Source organism: Emys orbicularis, chromosome 15 (genome assembly GCF_028017835.1).
Source record: "Emys orbicularis isolate rEmyOrb1 chromosome 15, rEmyOrb1.hap1, whole genome shotgun sequence".
Taxonomy (NCBI): Eukaryota; Metazoa; Chordata; order Testudines; family Emydidae; genus Emys; species Emys orbicularis.
In genome coordinates this window covers 8,693,488-8,714,336 of record NC_088697.1, presented here as the reverse complement: position 1 = coordinate 8,714,336, position 20,849 = coordinate 8,693,488, and the positions used below count along the sequence as shown (strand labels likewise).

At 47.0% G+C, this 20,849-nt stretch overlaps 1 pseudogene; it reads left to right on the top strand.

Annotated features, from left to right (window-relative positions):
* Positions 1 to 20,179, top strand: part of LOC135889359 (zinc finger protein 850-like) — a 452,984-nt pseudogene extending 432,805 nt beyond the window's left edge.
* The last annotated feature ends 670 nt before the right edge of the window (positions 20,180 to 20,849 follow it).

The window sequence follows — 20,849 nt, the reverse complement described above, 5'->3', positions numbered from 1 at the left end:
CCTCCATGTTACCTCATCCTCCACCCTCCCCCATGTGTCTCTGCTCATGTGTCACCTTCTGATCATAATGCCACTGGCCTCAGCAGAGCTCCCAGACTGGAGCTATATCACGATGGGGTTACGGTACTGAGAGTAAAATACATCACAGGGAAGATGTAATTATCCTTAAAGGAAGCACTACAGTCCAGGAAGTGAAAGAATTAAAGTATTTAGTTTCTTAAAAGTACACTTGAAAAGATTGGATTTTTATTAATAAATTGCAGTAAATGTTGATTTCACTGTATATACACATACACACACACACACACATGAAAAAATATGTATATAGGTAAAATACAGAAATGCTTCTGGAGAAAGTAGAGTTTGATTTAAGGATATTTACACTGTATATTTTGCATGTGACATTGACAATTTGTGTTTGAACAGTTATAAAAATTTGGCTTTGGGAATCTCATTTACTGTAATTAAATAATTGTTGTCTGATGACCCCCATAACTTCCCACTGCTCTGAACATTGATATTGTAAACATTGAAAAAAGGGCTTAAAATAAATATATCATCTATTGAAATTTAAAAAAAAAGAAATCGACAAAATGAAGGCTGCTAAACCCACTGAACAGCAATCGCAATATGCTAGGGGATGGAAGTTCACAGCTAAGGCACCCAACCTTAACTCTGCCCTGTAGTGACACCAGGCAATCGCCATAGGGCTATGAATAAGGCATGTTAGTGTATAAAGTCCCAGATTAGATTATACCGATTTGTAAAGACACATGAGATCTCTCCCTCAGGGTATCACCTTCACTGGGTTGTTTCTTTTATTGGTAATTCCCAGAAGTCAATAGATAAATAACATTCTATCCGTTATGAAGTGGCCATTTCAGATTTCTGGTGAGTGTCTATTATTTTGCACTAGGGGCCAGGTCCCTGGAGAGACGGAACCTTGGTTTCATTTTAACTTGTGCATGCTCTGGAATTTGATTGAAAGTATTTCCATGTTTCCCTGGCCTGTTGTTAAAAGTGCTGCTATAGAAAGTGGGGAGGGGCAGGAACTCACTGCAGGATCAGTAGCTGAGTCCCTTAGATATTTATAGCTCATCGGAAGGACGGGGATTGGTGGGTGTTTGGGGATTTAATAATAAACACACAAATATCATCAAAAAAACAACAAGGAGTCTGGTGGCACCTTAAAGACTAACAGATTAATCGGAGACGACGAAAGTAGGCTTCCAGATCACCGCAGAACTGTATCGTGTTCGTGGGGATGGTGGGACAGAAAGAGAGTCCCCGAGATAGGACAGACTCTTCTGCTGGGCTAAGTGTGTGGTTGGAAAGATTGACAATGTTGTTAGATGAGTTGAGGGTACCACTGTTGTAGCCCCCTGTGGCAGGTAGGAGTTTAGCTAGCTTACTGTCCTTTTTCCTCTGTAGAGAAGTGAAGTGTGCATTGTAAATGGCTTGTCTCATTTTTGTAAAGTCCAGCCACGTGGAAGTTTGTGTGGAAGGTTGGTATTGTATGAGAGTCTCCAGTTTTGAGAGCTCATTCTTGATCTTATCCTGTCTGCTGTACAGGATGCTGATCAGGTGGTTCCTCAGTTTCTTTGAGAGTGTGTGGCACAGTCTCTCACCATAGTCAGTGTAGTATGTTGATTGCAATGGATTTTTTACCTTCAGTCCATTTGGTATGATGTCCATCTGTTTGCATTTGGAGAGGAAGATGATGTCTGTCTGTATCTGTGCAAGTTTTTTGTGGAGGTTGATGGATTTCCACTCCATACGGCTAAATTTAGTGCCTTGCATGGTGTCAAGACTGTTAGTCTTTAAGGTGCCACCAGACTCCTTGTTGTTTTTGTAGATACAGACTAACACGGCTACCCCCTGATGCTTGACAAATATCGTTCTTAATGAATTTTCATCTTCTAATTCCCATAACCCACTAATTATCCCTGGTTTCTCCCAGCAATCTGGGGAGGGAGTACTAGTAAACTCTTGGGGCCAGTGTGGAACCTAATGCACAAGGATCTTTCCGTGGCTGGCTCAGTCACCCAGCGTGAAATTCACTTCACTGGATAAATCCCTAGTTGCTGGGCTCTGCAGAGGGGTGGGGAGGTGAATTCCATCCCCCATTCCTGGGCATGGACACCCCCCCCCCCGCAATCCTCACCCCAATCTCAGACACTACCCCAATCTTCCCCTGCAGTGATGGACCCACTTGATGCTGCCAGAGCCATCTGCCATGGGACCTAGAGGGGGCAGAGGCCCAGCTCCAGAACTGCTACCCCTGCCCACAGCCACTATGCTGTGCTGGGGTTGCCCTGGCTTTCCAATCTGCAGATGGGTCCAGCTGTTTGGGGACCCCACCCATGCACCCACCACACACAAACTTCCTCACAACACACATCCCAGGATGGGGAAGGACCATCTGGGACTGGCTGCAGTCTCCCCTTGCTGCTGTGAGAGGAATGGGGTGGTCCCTCATATAGGACACAAACATACCCAGGCGCAGAAGGGAAATGTAGTTTCTTCCAGGGGCTTATAAATGTTTGGTTTAGAGTCCTGAGCTCTGTCTTCCTGTTTGTCTCCTTCTGCCACTTTCAGATCTCGGCGAGACAAGGTGGGTGAGGTCATTTCTTTTAGAACCAATTAAAAATCCCTCTCTTTGATATCCTGGGACCAACATGGCTACAACAACTCTTTTCCCTTTGTACCCCCTCCCCCTCTCACCTCCCTCTTAGCTGAGGCTGTCCCATGTGATGGGAAAATAAGGGTTCAATCCTGTCACTGGATTGGGTCTTGCCAGCACTGACTGGAGTGAAAGCCTGTGTGCATTAATGACAGCAGCAGGTCTGGGACTAAGAGACATAGGGAGAAGAGATGGGAATGAGCAGGTTATGTTATGTGCAGGGTGTGAGTTATTCAGGCGGTAATTCTGCGCCACTGTGTATGCATAGAATTCACGTCCAGTGCAGAATTTCTTTATTTTTGCCTGAAGAAGATGCATTCTGCCTGAAAAGTGCTGCAGTTCTGCCTTTCACCCACCAGAGGCGCCTGTAGCACCAGAACAGCCCGCAGCCGGCTGGGTTCATCTAGCTGGGAAATTGTTGCCCTGAGCTATACCCCAAATGGGAAGAGAGTTAGTGGGTGCAACTTGGGAGAGTCCTGAGACACGGCTGCCTCTGGGGGTGGGGACAGGGTGGTCATTCTCTACTCACAAGAGGGTGTGGAAGGGGGCACAGGAGGAGTATGTGTCCCCCATGTAGACTGCCCAGCCCCAGGTTGCCCAGCCCCAGCTGCTTCTGCCCCCCACCATACCCCCAAACCTTTTCAGCTGCCGGTCTTCCCTCGCTGCTACCCCTTCCTGACTGGCAGAGAACCTCTAAGCTCTATCCCCTTCTCTTTGCCTCTGCAAGTTGCCTTGCCCAGGGCTTTGCTGCCTGTGTGAATGGCAGGTAGGGATGAGGAGCCATCACTTTCTGTGTATTTGCTGAACATTCATCTAGTCACTGACACCTTCATTAATGCAGAGTTACGATTGCCCAGCAGTATGTTGGGCCCTGCAAAACCTCCAAAAACTCGAAAATACAGAGCTAATGTACACGCCAATGCAACCTTAACTCTGCCTCCTGGAGCTGGCAACAGCCACTGGGGGGTATCTGCCTGCACTCCCTGTGTTAGGTGTAGCTGCACTGAAAGGTAGAGGCGTTATAACAGCTTGGTGGAGGTGTGATTGTGATATGAGACGATCTGGGTCTGAGTCCCCCACGTGTGCAATGAAAGGAAAGAGATGCATGTGTACCTTGAGCTTCCAGTCATTTCTGCACTGAGCTGTGCATATTGTCAGGAGGAAACGGGACTGTTTGCCATGGGAATGGTCAGCAGTGAGATGGGATCTGAGAGCAGTCTGTGCTTAACGATGGGTGAGTGAATGTAGAACGTTAGCTGGAACTTCTGCGAGTAAGGATGAAAGAGTTGTAAAAAGGGGTGAAAAGGTGTTCAATTGACCAAGTGTGCGGCTGTTTCTGGGGAGCAGACTCAGTGTCTGAGTGTAGAACAGGTGTCAGTAGCTCCTGTACAGCGCAGCTCACCTAAAACCCAATTCCGTCTTAGCAAAGATAAAGTGCTTGATTCTGTGCCATGGTTGTCATTTTCTAGTACTTTAGTGATGGGCACGATCTCAAATGGCCTATCACACACAGGTGTATTGTAGGAGTAAAGAAAGGGTCATTGCTCACGTGGGTCAGAATTAGGATTACATTGGTGTGTACCTTATCTCTGCATCTCCTGATTATTACAAGTTTGCGTTTTGCTGATGTCTCTTCTGGAGGGGCACCAGACAGCTCCGGGCAACCTTAATTCCTGTGTTCATAAAGTTTTTTGTAAGTGAATTTCCTAACTTTTGCACAGAGCGATGTTGGCGGGAGGAGTTAGCAGCCCTATAGGCAGTTGTGGGTCTCACACAAGTTTGCAATCAGGGGCACAGAGAAGTGCAATGACTTACCCAAGGTCACCCAGCAGGCCTGTGGCAGAGCCAGGAATAGTCCCCGTCCAGTGCTCTCTCCGCGTAGTTGCTGGGTGATTCTGAAGTGCTGCTCCCCTCTCCTATACTTTCTGTTACGGTGGAATGGGAATAATGGTCATGCTACAAATGTCTCTCTCCTTCTCCACCTCCTCCTCCTGCCACCATTTCCAGCTCGGCCTCCCCTTCTTGTCCATCCCCTCCAGCCCTCTCTGGGCACTGTAGGAGCCAGTAGCTGTCTCCTGTCCTAGGCTGCTGCACACGTATTACAGGCAGCAGCAGCAGCATACGGTCTGGCACATGCCACCTTGGTGATATAGCCTGAGCTGGGCCCCTCACTGCTACTTCCAGCTGAGCCCCCTGCCCCTGGTCCAGCCATGCCCTAGCTCCGCCCAGTCTGCCCCTCCTCCAAACAGGCCCCTTCCCCCATACACTTTGGCCTGCCCTCCATGCCATACACGTATAACATGTGCCTTTAAACTATTCATATTTTGGATTTGGGATGATTAAATTTATGTTACCTTCAGCTCCCCCCTCCCCCCCACCCCAGTTTCAGGTGTTTGGTGGTGCCCTGATGGTTTTCCATGGATAGTTTGGGAGGGAGCAAGGCTGGTCACTTGAGCCTTGCGTTACCTTGCCAGCTGACTAGTGAGAAGTGACGACTCCCTCCTGGGTGGATGGGCCAATCCCGGGGCCCGTTAGCTCTCAGTGATTGATTTTCCATTCCAAGTCCATAGAGTAGATTTTCAGTATAGATGCTTTGTTCCTTACATGTGTCCCATACGTTGATCTCTGTCATTGAATCTTGGCCAATTATGAGCTTTCTGTAGACACCTCAAATGACCATCCTCCAAGAGATGCGTTTGGTGTGATGGGTTTGTCAGGTCTCAGGTGAGAGCTGCTGGCAAAGGCCAAGTGACCCTTTGCCAAGGGATCTCTGTATCACTGTCTGACCCCTGTAGGCCAGGGAGAGGACAACTTTCTGCCAATGGCCTTCAGGACAGGTGCTGAGTTCACTGCAGTGCCCCTCGTCCCCTCTCCATTTCCCTTCTCAGCGTGCTGTCTGGGACGCTGCCCTGCTTCCTACTCCACAGGCCACCCCGTATCTACTCCATGTGCCAGGCTGCTTGCAGCCCCCAGTGAGAGGCCATCCAGCCCATCAAACTGGTGCCAAACTGCTGGGCCTCAGGCCTTCTGTGGTGCACCTCTGTGTGTCCAATTGCCCCCTGTGACGATGCGGTTCTGGCGGGACCCAACTGAGGCTACGTCCTCACTACGGGGGGGGTCGTCGATTTAAGATACGCAAATTCAGCTACGCGAATAGCGTAGCTGAATTCGACGTATCGGAGCCGACTTACCCCGCTGTGAGGACGGCGGCAAATCGACCTCCGCGGCTCCCCTGTCGACGGCGCTTACTCCTACCTCCGCTGGTGGAGTACAAGCTTCGATTCGGGGATCAAATGTCTCGTCCCGACAAGATGCGATAATTCGATCCCCGAGAGATCGATTTCTACCGGCCGATTCAGGCGGGTAGTGTAGACGTAGCCTGAGAGTGCCAATTCAGGACAAATTGCTAAAAACAGGGCAATTGCAGCCCTAGGCTGGGGTTTTTCCACCTCTAAGGCAAACCAAACCAGCCAGACTAAGAGGACTTCGGTCTCACCCCACTGGCTAACCACAAGTCACACAAGCAATTCCCTTAGACACTCCAGTTTCCCAGTATCACCACCATTGCCACTCGTTATGGGGACAAATGGTTATGAAAACCAATACCCCAATAAAAGAAAAAAGGTTCTCCTGATCCCATAGGACCAAGCCCCAGATCCAGGTCAATATACAAATTAGATCTTACCCACAAATCACGCTGTTGCCAATCCTTTAGAATCTAAAATCTAAAGGTTTATTCATAAAAGGAAAAAGATATAGATGAGAGTTAGAATTGGTTAAATGGAATCAATTACATACAGTAATGGCAAAGTTCTTGGTTCAGGCTTGTAGCAGAGATAGAATAAACTGTAGGTTCAAATCAAGTCTCTGGAATCCATCCCCAGCTGGGATGGGTCATTAGTCCTTTGTGTAGAGCTTCTGTTTGTAGCAAAGTCCCTCCAGAGGTAAGAAGCAGGATTGAAGACAAGATGGAGATGAGGCATCAGCCTTATATAGTCTTTTCCAGGTGTAAGAACACCGCTTTGTTCGTACTGTGGGAAATTACAGCAAAATGGAGTCTGGAGTCACATGGGCAAGTTCCTGCATACTTTGCTGAGTTACAAGGCGTATTTGCCTTCTTTCCATGGGTCAATTGTATAGCTGATGGTCCTTAATGGGCCATCAAGCAGGCTAGGCAGAGCTAATCCCAGCTTGTCTGGGACATCACCCAGAAGCATAGCATAAGTTTGAAATACAGACAGTATAGAGCCAATATTCACGGGTGATGCTATGCTGGAGATGCATCATCACTGAAGGAGTGGCAGCCTTGACCCTCCTAGAAGGTTGCCGGGATGCTGACGTGCACTGGAGGAGAACTGGGGCTTAACTGAGTCCATGGACCATTTGGCCCACACTGTGTCACTGTAAAGCCTGCTCTGCGTTGCTGCCAATTGCTGCTAGTGGCGTTGTGCCCGTAAGTCTCTGTAACGCTGTCTTCAGTGACTCGAGAGCATGAGCACCAGCCTCAGGCAGACTGGTAAGAAGCAGGGCACAAACCCCAAATTGGTTGTGAGGTCTATATGGAGATTTCACCAACCAAGTATCCAGTGTAAACGCTTCAGGCACTGTAACAGCATTAACATGGGATCACCGACAGTCCCCTTGGGTCATCCCATATATCTCACCACACAGGTGAGCTCACCTTTGTGACAGATGGTCCCATACACCAGGGGTTCTCAACCTGTTTCTTTCTGAGGCCCCCCCAATATGCTATAAAAACTCCACAGCTCACGTAGGCCACAATAACTGGTTTTCTGCATATAAAAGCCAGGGCTGGTGTTATGGGATAGCAATCAGGGCAACTGCCTGGGGCCCCATGCTACAGGGGCCCCCACAAAGCTACATTGCTTAAGCTTTGGCTTCAGCCCTGGGTGGTGGGGCTCAGGGCCCCGGACTTCAGCCCAATGTGCTGCGACTTCAGCTTTCTGCCTTGGGCCTCAGTGAGTCTAATGCCGGCCTTGCTTGGCAGCCCCCCTGATAACTGCTGGTGCCCCCCCCCAGGGGGCCCCAGACCCCTGGTTGAGAACCACTGCCTTACACCACGAATCTCAGCAATGTTCAGGTTACTGCCAGTCCCAAAGAACCAGCCACTTAGGTCAATTGAATCTAGATCTCACAACAAAGACAACACTTGTAGCCAGTCCTGTAATAACCTGTATTAAGATTTATTTAAAAGGAAACGAGAGTTGCTTACAAAGTTAAAGCAGGTAATCATATAGATGCAGACGAGTTAGTCTTAAATTTCAAAAGGATATAGAAGGTTCTATAATAATCAAGCTCTACATATTCTTTAGGACTAACCCAGGCTAAGCAGCTGGGGATCTCTTGCTTATGCCTAGAAACTTTGCCCCTCAGAGTCCAAGCAGCATACAGATAATCAGTTCCTTCTGTATGGGGTTTTTATCCCCTTCCTGCCATGTGCTCTGAGCCGCAAACTCAGCTAATGGGAAGTCAAGAGCACAACAACAGTCGTTTGCCTTCTTTAACATCCCATAATACTCTATCTGGTGTTGATGGACCTTTCCTGCCAGGCAGGATGTAATGCATTCTGTTGCCAATCAGCACTTCATAGGTAAAGTCTCTCTCCTGTCTGGTGATTTACATAGCCATAGAGGCTCACAATGCAACTAGTCAGATGTTAACCAAGGCAGCAACCCACAAGCATTCAATAAAGTCTAAACACTAAACACATTCTTATCATTCTAATACCTGTCTTAACAATACTAGCACAGGTGAGCCAGACTGATTCCAGCTATGCATTTGTCCATGTTCAGTTAAGACATGGGGGCTTTTGCAAGAGCTAACACTCATTTGCCAGTGTCACAGGCAGGATGGGTAGGGATGGTGTCTCTAGCCTCTGTTTACCAGAAGCTGGGATGGGTGACGGGATGGATCACTTAATGATTCCCTGTTCTTTTCATTCCCTCTGGGGGGGGGCAGGCATTGGCCACTGAGATAGATGGACCATTGGTCTGAGCAGTGGGCCATTCCTATGTTCACAGTCTCTATCAGGAGTATCTACTCATTTGGACTCACTGGGAAGCCACAGAAAGAAACAAGGTGCTGAGGCAAGAAGGCCCAGTCTCAGAGCCCCTGGGGTCAGGCTTGCCAAAAGCTAAAACTAGGCCCAGCCCATGAAACGGGGCACTCCCAGGAGAGACTGTATAAAGGCTGGAGCATCAAACAACTTTGTAAACCTGAGACAGCTGCCCTGGGGACAATGACGGAGAATCCCCCAAAGTGCCTCCTTTGATTTTGCTCTTCTCTGGCCTTTGGTTCATAGAATTGTAGGACTGGAAGGGACCTCGAGAGGTTGTCCAGTCCAGTCCCCTGCACTCAAGGCAGGACTAAGTATTATCTAGACCAGTGGTCACCAAAGTGGGGTGCGCAAGAGGATCCTTTGGGGTGCGCAAAAATGGTGGAGCCGGCGTGGCAGGGTGTGCGTGCCATGCCTGACAAGTGTTTGTCCAGCCTTCTCTTAAAAATCCCCCGTGATGGAGATTCCACAACCTCCCTAGGCAATTTATTCCAGTGCTTAACCACTCTGACAGTTAGGAAGTTTTTCCTAAGGTCCAACCTAAACCACCCTTGCAGCAATTTAAGCCCATTGCTTCTTGTCCTATTCTCAGAGGTTAAGAACAACAATTTTTCTCCCTCCTCCTTTTAACAACCTGTTATGTACTTGAAAACTGTGATCATGTCCCCTCTCCATCTTCTCTTCTCCAGACTGAAAAAAATTGGGTTTGTTTAATCTTCCCTCATAGGTCATGTTTTCTAGACCTTTAATAATTTTTGTTGCTCTTCTCTGGACTTTTGCCAATTTGTCCACATCTTTCCTGAAATGTGGAGCAGAAAAATTACTTCTTGTGTCTTGCTTACAATACTCCTGCTAATACATCCCAGAATGATGTTTGCTTTTTTTTTTGCAACAGCGTTACACTGTTGACTCATATTTAGCTTGTGATCCACTATGACCCCCAGATCCCTTTCCGCAGTACTCCTTCCTAGGCAGTCATTTCCCATTTTGTATGTGTGCAACTGATTGTTCCTTCCAAAGTGGAGTACTTCGCATTTGTCCTTATTGAATTTCATCCTATTTACTTCAGACCTTTTCTCCAGTTTGTCCAGATCATTTTGAATTTTAATCCTATCCTCCAAAGCTCTTGTAACCCCTCCCAGCTTGGTATTGTCCGCAAACTTGATTAGTGTGACAGAGAGACTCTGCTACTGGGAGGGTTTCACCATGTCTCAGAGGGTTACACCCTGGTGGGAGGGGGCTAGGCCTGTACTGGAATAAGGTCACTCTGTGCTTCACACTGTGGCAGAACCTAGAATGTCCATTAGCAGGGAAAATCCTGGGGGGAATCGGCTTGTGGAATGGACAAAAGCCCCATCTGAATTCTCTCACATTGCCCTTCTCACCCTGTCAGGCTACAGAATAACGTCCACGTTTCGCTCCAGATCATCCCGTCCTCCCAGGGGGAAGGAAATGGCTGCAATGGAGCTGGCTCAGGTAAGAGATTATCAGGGAGCTGGTGGTGGATTCTGCTTGGAGGGAGAGGAGCAGTAAATGCATAGGAGGGTGGGAGCTGCTCGAGGTGGTGGGAGGCAGGAAATATCTGAGGTGGAGAAAGGGAGGGGTCAGAATGTGAGAAACCTGCTGAGACTTGTGTAATCTAGGGTGTGATGGGTTGTCACCCCCGGGGTGCAGTCTGGGGGGCTTCTGGGAACTGCTGTGCCCTCTAACCCTCAAGCTGGGCTGGCCCTTCTCACACTCCTTTGCTGGATATTCAGCCAGCCTCTCCAGGCCCTGTTATCGCCCAACACAACAGCAGGTGGGGCCATACACCCAACTAATCTACCTGAGTGCTTTACCTAAGCCACTCAAGGACAGATAGAAGACAACAGCCAATTTCCCAGCTCCCCAACCTTACACACCTGCTGTAGTAGAAATCCAGAATTATACCATCTTATACTGCATAGGGATCTGTATAATGTAAGCCCATTAATATAGTTCGCCTTCCCCTCGATATGGGAAAGATATGCACAACAAGCTTGTGCAAACCAAGCTGAGATTTTCCCCAGACACTTCACTCAAAATACACAGGTTAAGATAAAGCATAAGTTTATTAACTACAGAAAGATTTTAAGTGATTATAAGTGATAGCAAACAGATCAAAGCAGATTACTTAGCAAATAACCAAAAACTCAAACTAAGCCTAACATACTAGATGGATAGAATTTGAATTATCAATTTCTCACCCTGACTGATGATACAAGCAGTCCACCAAGTTTCCATACACAAGCTAGAAATCCCTTCACCCTGGGACCAACACTTCCCCCAGTTCAGTCTTTGCTCCTCAGGTGTTTCCCGGAGTTCTCTTGTCTGGGGAATGAGGCCAAGAGATGATGTCACACCCCACCTCATGTAGCTTTTCCATATGGCAGGAACCCTTTGTTCCAAACTCAATTCCCAGTCCAGTTTGTGGAAAAATACAGGTACCAAAATGGAGTTCAGTGTCATGTGGTCTGGTCACATGACCTACATGCCTTGCTGAGTCATAGTAGCCATGATTCATAGGCTGGCTGAAACATTCACAGGAAGGCTAAGCTCTTCCACAGTCCATTGTCTTTGTTGATGAGCCATCAGCACTGTCTGGCTTCTTCACTGTTGTACCTGAAAGATTAGTTGTGGGGGTTACCCAGAGTAAACACATTTGAAATACAGAGTCAATATCCATAACTTCAGATACCAGCATGATCCATGCACACAAATAGGATAATCCTATTCAACAAATCATAATATTTCCAATGACACTGCACATGACGCATCTTGCACAAAATGCATCATAATTATGTCCTAATCCTATTATAATCATACCACTATGCTGCATATGGGGTGTAGTGTGAGATAGGGCCTAATTTCAAGGCACAGGAGTTGGGAATGAAACTTTCCCTCTTTGTGGAACAGGAAATAGCCCTCCAGCCAGGGCTGGGAAAACTTCCCAGACTCCCAGTGCTGGAACCTGAATCTACTGACACTTCATTAGTTACCACCACCCCCAATCTTTGTGTCAACTGCAAACTTTATCAGTGATGATTTTATCTTCTCTTCCAGGTCATTGATAAGAATGTGAAATAGCACAGGGCCAAGATCCAATCCTTGCGGAACCCGCTAGAAAGAAATCCACTCGACCACGGTTCCCCATTTACTATCACAGTTTTTAATCTATTTAATGTATGCTGTGTGTATTTTGTATCATTCTAGGTTTTTAATCAAAATATTGTGCCGAACCAAGTCATATGCCTTACAGAAGTCTCGGTATATTACATCAGTACTATTAGCTGCAACCGAACTTTTGATCTCATCCAATAACGATATCCAGTTAGTTTGATAGGATCTATTTTCTCTAAACCTTTGTTCATGGGTACTAATTATATTACCCTCCTTTAATTCTTTATTAATGAAATCCAGTATCGGCTGCTCCATTATCTTGCCCAGTATTTATATCCCTGACTGACACTCTTGTAATTAGCTAGGTTTATCTCTTTTATACTTTTTAAATATTGGCACAGCATTAGCTTTATTCCAGTCTTCTGGAATTTCCCCAGTGTTCCAAGTCCTAATTAAAATCAGCATTAACAATCCACCATGCTCCTCTACCAGGTCTTTTAAAACTCTTGGATACAAGTTATCTGGACTGGCTGATTTAAACATGTCTAACTTCAATAGCTGCTGTTTAGCGTCCTTGTGAGTTATTGTTGGAATGGAAAGAGTCCCCGTCATCAACATCTTGTGATACGAGTACATCATCTGTTTTTCTCCAAATCTAGGAGAGGAGTATTTATTGAACACTTTTACCTCTTCTGCATTATTTTTGATAATTTTGCCATTTCCATCTAGTAGTTTACCACTACCATTGTTATGATTAATTTTGTACTTAATATACTTTTAAAAACTTCCTTCTTATTTTCATTGATTGGTCATTGATTTCTGATAGCTTCCCTTACCAATTTTCTACAATTCTGACCTTCTAACTTATTTTCTTTACTATTGACTTCCCCTTTCTTCCATATAGTTTATTTGGAGAGTGTTGGGATTCCTAACAGAGAGCCACCAGCAGGGTCCAGAGACAGCCCCATCTCCTATATCAAGCTCTGGCTAGTAGGTATGTGATAAATGTGAAGACCCTGCTTTCATCTGTCAGCTGGGAGACACAAAGGTTCTCTCTTTCTACCCTCTGAGGCCTCCTGGCTGCTCTAAGGAAGGTGGGGTGGGACTCTGTTAACATGTGCCTCCCGGAGCTTCCATTTAGCTGGTGCTGCTGTTCTGTGAATAGTGGGGTTGTGACTGGGGCAGCAGGTACTGAGTGTTGGACTCTTGCTCTTTCAGAGACCGATGACTTTTGAGGAAGTGGCTGTGGATTTCACCAGGGAAGAGGGGGCTCTGCTGGACCCCACTCAGAGAGCTCTCTACAGAGCCGTCATGCAGGTGAACTATGAGACAGTCGTCTGGCTGGGTAAGGAGTCCTGTCCCCTCGGTTATTAGAAGCTGTGGGGTTTCTAAAGAACTTGAGTAGTAATAACTTTATACCTGTATTTGTCATGCAAGTTTTGACAAGTTTCCTTGCCCCTCCCCCCCCCCACACACACACTTTTTTTGCCTTATCTCCCACCCACTAGTATAATTTTTGGACATGTGCCTTTTTGGTGCCGTCAGTCATTTTAAAATTGGATTTAATTGATCATTATTGGATACATTAATAACTACATTAATAACTGTAGCTTTCATGCCTTTTCCTCATTTTAAAAGGAAAATATGCTGCCTGTAGAATTCTAAATTGAATAAATAGGTGTATGACTCATGCATGGCTTGTGTGACAGTCAGATGAGCTCTGTGTTTGATACAAGAGTGTATAATGTTGCCATTCAGGACCCCAAGGGTGAAGGGAGAACAGAGCTGTGGGAGGGGAGGAGAAGCGGGGAGTAGATAATTCTGGGGTGCCAGAACATGGGGAGTGTGTGTGCCGGATTAGAGCTAAGAAGGAGCAGGGAGGGATGAGGTAGTGAGAGACGAGGAGGGAACATAGGAAGCTCCCAAGGTGCCTGGACGTGGTGATGACTGAGAGGAATGGGAAGAAGGGGAGGGGAGTCTGGAGGACGGGCACTCAGGAGGTTGGCTGGGTGGGTCAGTGGGAGGGAGGAGAGGTTTGGGGATCTAGAGCTGTGGGGGATCCCAGACCTTTAACCCCGAATCCCTGCCCAAGCCTTGTTGCTTTACAGCCTGCACTCCAGTTTTATTTCTGTTCAGTATCACTTCATTATACATTTTTCCCCAAACATTATTATTTTAACTCTTGACTTCCCTCTCCCACTCATTACCCCCCTCCCCATATAACCTCTATGCACAGCGACCCCGGCCACCGATCCTGAGACCTTGCTGCATTCCTCCCTCCCAGAGCAGGGCCACTACCCTGGCACAAATGGGCATTTTGTTGATGATGTCACAGGGTGTTAGTGTTGCCTGTACAATTTTTACACCTACGTATTGGGGTACAACTTGCCCTTGTACATGGCTGCTCAAAGTTAATTGAGAAGATGAAATTTGGTGAAACACACAGAAACTTGATTTAATACAGACAGTTATAATTGGAATCATAGGCAAGGATCGATACACGTAACGATTAGACTAAGGTAAGTATAGTAAAGAGAGTCTTGCACTGTGCATACTTACAAGTTATGTATCAGAGGGGTAGCCGTGTTAGTCTGAATCTGTAAAAAGCAACAGAGGGTCCTGTGGCACCTTTAAGACTAACAGAAGTATTGGGAGCATAAGCTTTCGTGGGTAAGAACCTCACTTCTTCAGATGCAAATGCATCTGAAGAAGTGAGGTTCTTACCCACGAAAGCTTATGCTCCCAATACTTCTGTTAGTCTTAAAGGTGCCACAGGACCCTCTGTTGCTTTTTACAAGTTATGGACACCATTGGAAACAAAGATCGAAGGGCAAGGGAGCCCATCAGAAGGGAGGCCCTGCTTCAGTTTACACTGTCTCGGGGACCTGACAAAATGAAAAAATGGTAACTAGGAGAGGTATTTTATCCACTTCCTTATGGTAACAGGATGGCTATATACCATATCTGCTCCTTTACTCTGATTACAGTAATGTCAATAGCTGCCCCAACCCATATGTGGCCTTTGGGAAGTCTATAATTAAGCATCAAGCATTGATACTCATGACTTACATCACTTGTTTATTAATAATTCTAATTTATGAATGCGGCCCAACTGCTGAGATACTGCATAGCAACCTAACTGCTAAAGCCCGACCCTTCTTTCAGAATCCTGTGGCGTATTGCACCTGTTGGTGACTACTTGTTAGTTTTTAAAAATGTGGGGTCAAAATATCTCACCTGGGATTCTCTCCTTATCCTGAGGCCTATTCAGGTAAATCCCAGACTTCATCATAATCACTCCCACAAAGCCTCCACCTAATATAAGGCCCTGAACTGTAGCAAGCTTAGGCGATATTTACACTACCTCAGTCAGTTGACCTACGCTGCGCAACTCCAGCTACATGAATAATGTTGCTGGAGTGAACATAACTTAGGTTGAGTTACTGCAGGGTGTACACTGCGGGGGATCAACGGGAGAGCATCGGGGTAGAGTCAGGGGTAGAGTCAGGGGTTGACTGGAGAGCCATCTGCAGTTGATTTGGCGGGTCTTAACTAGATCCACTAAATCGACCACCAGTGGATCGATCTCAGAGTGTCAATCCTGGCTGTAGTGTTGACCTGCCCTTAATAGCCCATTTATTTATGTTCAGCTCCTTGCCCCTCCATGCATGTTCCAAGCTAATAAGCAATTTTCTGATAATGACATTTTATCTCTAGCGAGTATAAAATTGCCCACAAGACTTGAGACTAGGTCAAAGATCATAAAATCAGGTCGGGGTCAACAGGAGTGAGAGTTTGGAGAGACTCTTGGCCCCGCTCTCCCCATCTGCAGCAGCCACAAGCTGTCTTCCCTCCGGGCTCCTTGGATCTTCGAGCCTGTCCCTCCTGAGGTTGTGTGGCCCAGTTCTTGTTTCTTACATTCTCCTTTTCCGAAAGAATTAGAGGCTGTTGCTCCTGAATTTCAGTGTTTAATTCCCTAGCCATCTCCACACACTGGGGGAGTTTAATTCTCCCTCCCATTACACCTGAATCACTAGATTTCCTAATTCCCCAGAATGTGCTTTTGTGATGTCACAGTTCTGGGACAGCTAAGCCTCTGACCTGCCTCCATGGTCTGCTCAAGGAATGGCCTCTCAAGTATCAGGCCTCTAGCCAGCCCCTCTCTATGGGTAGGGACCCACATGCCTCTCCCTTTTGACCAAGTTTGAGGATTGCAGCTTGTTCTCCTCTGTGTTCACTGGACTAACCTCCAGTTCCTGTGCTTTGCTTTCTCTCCAAGGGCTGTGAGCAGTGTGTGTGCGATAGAGGTGGGAATTTTGGTGATACTTGTATGATGCCAATACACACCTCAGTTTCCCTCTGTGATTGGTATTGCTATGATTAGAAAGAGCAGGAGACATGAGGTGTTTTGTCACGTAGCTGTCATGGGGTGATATGAATGGGTCATTAAGGACTGGCTGGGATCAACCTACATCAATGGAATACCCGACAGAGACAAGGGAATAATTGTCATCTGTCCACGGGAGGATCTCCACTTGGCTGAGTGAAGCATACATGGACTCGTTATATTTTTGGGAGCAGGAAGAACTGGGCTCACAGATGCAGGGAGCTCTATTGGAGAGAAGACAAATGGACAGGCACAGTGAATGGAAACCAAACTGTTTTCTACAGCAGCATGGCTCAAGGGCATTGGCCAATATGGACTATATTGTCTTCTTTGCTTCTCTGTGCTAAGCCAAGGACTTTCCAATGCTGTGTTTCGGTTGACTAATAAACCCTGCTATGTTTTAAAAGTCTGCCCAGTGTCACAGCACAAACTTGCTCTGTGCATTGAATGAGGAACAGTCTCTGAACAGGAGTGTCGTTCAGCTGGACCTGTTGGCAGAGCTCACAGGTTGAAATAGGAGTGTTGAAGCCGGAGACTCAGTCTCAGGTGTTGAAGCTACATGGCCTATCCTTGTGGAAGAGTGGGACCCCTTGGGGGTCTAGCGCACTCAAGGGGCACCTCCCAAGGACTGTTTAAAAGCCAGGGCATTGCACAGATCCTATGGATCCATGACCGTGCCAGTGTGCCTTATGGGGAAAAGATATAGAGCAAGAAAAGCATCAGAATGCATATTTACCATCAGTCCTCTTGGGAATCCCCGATCATTTCCAAAGTGTATTAAAACCTTCTTTAAAAGCTTACCTCTTGGTTATCAGGTCATGTCAGTTTGTAGCCCAAAAAGACCCCCCTCAGTCAGCTCAAACTGAGCTGTTTCTCCCCAAAAAGTCTGTCTGTCGTCTTCAGTCTCCTGAAAGAGGTAAAATCAGTCACGGCCCCTTTCTGTATGGGGCAAAGCTTCAAAAGATGGAGCCTTGACATCCAGCCTTAGTGATACCAGATTGCACAGGAAACCCATCCCTCAGCCCTCCCCGGTATCATCTGGCCCATCTCGGCATCATAGTCTGTGACGTGTTCATGCTGTCAAGGGCTGGCTCAGAGATCCAGATAACAATCATAGGTAGGGCCAGTGTTTGCTGGCAACGAAAACAGTCTCATTGACAAACATGAGCAATATATAATCCTTTACAGCCCGACAGTGCATTGCGGGAGAGGACAGGAGCCAGCTGTGTGGGGGAGGTGGGGCCCAGGCACTGGGCACTGAGAGCCTAGAACCGGCTGTGTGCTGGGGAGACGGGGCATGAACCAGCTGTGTGCAGGGGAGATGAGCAGGGGAGAGGTACTGTTGATGCAGTCGAGAGCAGGTGCGAGCGCCGTCTGCTCTGCAGCTTGATGAGGGACCCCAGTATCCCACTGCCAAGTGCCCCGCCTCCCAAGGGGAAGCTCCACAGTGTTTTTTCTGAGCCCAGACTTGTATGAGGAGGGAAGAAATTGGCAGCAAGTCTCAAAAGCAGCCAGCCCCCAGCCTTTGCCCTGTGCCCTGGGGAGGAGTCAGGTGTCTCCAGGCAGAAATCTGGGGTTTGTGACCCTGCATCCCCACCCACCCTCTGTTCAGCCATTCTGGATATGAAGGGTGATTCCAGAAATGAAGAGTAATTTCAGGGAAAAATACAGTAATAGCAGCAATTTCCGGAAAACACTGGCCCTAGTCATAACATTAAATACAATAGTCTCAAGATATAGACCTGTGTTCATCAGATCTGTCACTCTGCCTTCACATAGTTCACTCTGCTGGTGGGTTCTACCTCTTCCCCCATTCTGTGTCTGTCTTGTCTATTTAGATTGTAAATTTTTCAGGGCATGGACCATCTACTAGTCTGGGTTTGTACTGTGCCTAGCACAACAGGGGCCCACGGTTAGTTGGCTCTTAGGCACTAAGGTAATGAATATGATTTATAATAATAACTCTCCTGCCACTTTGAGCCAAGGAAGCCGACCTTGGGATGTTATGTCTTAAAAATGAGCTGGGGTTAAAACCATGGAATATTCCTTGTGACAAGTATCCCACAAATTCCATGGACCTTCCTTGTTTTCTTTGCCTTCCCAGGGTTTCCAATTTCCAAACCTGATGTGATCTCGCAGCTGGAATGAGGGGAACAGCCGTGGGTCTCAGACCTCTGTGGCTCTCAAAAAAGTGCTCCGGAGAGCTGCCTGCACAGGTGAGGAATTGGGTAAACCATCTCAAAAACTGTCCGTGAATACAGGAAACATTTGAGATGCCCTACAAAGACTCTCCAAGTTGTAAGCTCTCCAAGTTCAGGATTGTTCTCTGCAGATGTGGCAGATGTCATTCATGGCTTCCCACCTATCCTGACTGACAGTTGGCAGCAGGTCCCTCCCCAATCTCACTTTCCCCTGAGAGTTCTGGTGAGATGCACACCCAGAACTGATCCCTTCCTCTCTCTCCTCGGGGGAAGGGTTTGGGGAAAATCAGCTCCTGATGGGTTTGATCTCTCCCGCACATATTTTGGTTTGTTCACACCTTTTTCCATTCCTCTCGCTGAGATTTCTTTTCTCTCTGGTGCAGGGAGTGACCTATGTCTGGATTCTCTCTGTCTCCCACCAGGTGACGGGATGGTGAATGAGAACGAGGAGACACCCCAGCAGGAAGATGCTGAGCAAGTAGAACCACATGGGATGTTATCAGGAAGATCCAAAGGGAATGTTTCCGGGAGTTGTGCACTCCCAGAAAAAGCAAAGGCCTGTGAGACTCAGCACAGGCCAGAGGAAAACTTCAGTAGCCACTCAGACCTTATTACATGCGAGAGAATCAACGTGGAAGAGACATGCTACATATGCCACGAGTGTGGGAAAAGCTTCAATGGGAGCTCTGACCTTCTCACACATCAGAGAATCCACAGGGGAGAGAAACCCTACATGTGCTCTGAGTGTGGGAAAAGCTTCAATCGGAGCTCACACCTTATCAGACATAGGAGCATCCACACAGGAGAAACGCCCTACACATGCTCTGAGTGCGGGAAAAGCTTCAATCGGCGCTCAAGCTTTATTAGACATCAGAGAATCCACACAGGAAAAAAACCCTACACGTGCTCTGAGTGTGGGAAATGCTTCAGTTATAACTCAGTCCTCATCTCACATCAGAGAATCCACACAGGAGAGACACCCTACATGTGCTCTGAGTGCGGGAAAAGCTTCAATCAGAGCTCAAGCTTTATTAGACATCGGACAATCCATACTGGATGGACACCCCACACATGCTCTGAGTGCGGGAAATGCTTCAGTTATAGATCAGCCCTTAGCACACATCAGAGAATTCACACAGGTGACAAACCCTATGGATGCTCTGAGTGTGGGAAACGCTTCATGGATAATTCAGCCCTCATCACACATCAGAGAATCCACACAGGAGAGAGACCCTACATGTGCTCTGAGTGTGGGAAAAGCTTCAATCAGAGATCAAACCTTATCAAACATCGGACAGTCCACATAGGACAGACGCCCTACACATGCGCTGAGTGTGGGGAAAGTTTTAAGCAGAGCTCTGCCCTGATCACACATCAGAGAATCCACAGTGGAGAGACGTCCTACACGTGCTCTGAGTGCGGGAAAAGCTTCAGTTATAGCTCAGCCCTCATCTCACATCAGAGAATCCACAGTGGAGAGACGTCCTACATGTGCTCTGAGTGCGGGAAAAGCTTCAAGCAGAGCTCAAGCCTTATTAGACATCAGAAAATCCACGCATGAGAGAACTGTAATAAATGCCTTGACTCTGGCTGGCCAAAGGTTGTTTTTAAAAAAATCACATTTGCGAATTCCCACATAGCGACCTTTGCACCATCTTCACCGTGGTCTCTCAGCTCCCCTAGATGAGTTTCCTGCTTCTGCTTTTTGCAGCTCCCCGTTCTTTGGGGTCAGTCCTGTGATTTTTTTTCTATCAACTCTTTTTCTTTTGAGTCGTAGGAATGTGTCCCTCCAGCCAGGAATGTTCATCAGCTCCAGGTGGGGGAGAGAGATTTAATCCCAACAAGCTACACTGAGGCAAAACTACCTGGGCCTTACAGCCACTAGGACTGTACGTGGCGTTGGCTGCTCAAGTTAGTGATCTTGGTGTAAAAAGACAATTCTAGTTGTAGAGCAGATGCAGCCCAGGTGCAGTGGTTGGCATTAGCTTTCCCCTTGACCTGACCTAAACTCCATCACTTTTCCTAGTCTAAACAAACCCTGAGCATCACGGTTATACTGTCCCCCCATTTCAAAGCAATTGTTAGTTATCAAGTTCCCCCTTTGGGAATAATTTTTTTCATTCCCATTTGCTCTGATGTTGCTTCAGGTTGTGCTGGAGTCCAGATATTTTTACTACCATTTTCCTCACTTAAAATATATTGAACTATAACAGAGAGCAGGAACAGGGCACGGATAGGGAAAATGTCATTTCACTCTCTGTAACAACAGAAGAAGATAGGGTAAGTCAGAGGGATTCCCTTATTCGCCATCACCATCCCAACCCCCCTGTTGTTAAACTGGTTAGGTCAATATTTTTTCTAAAG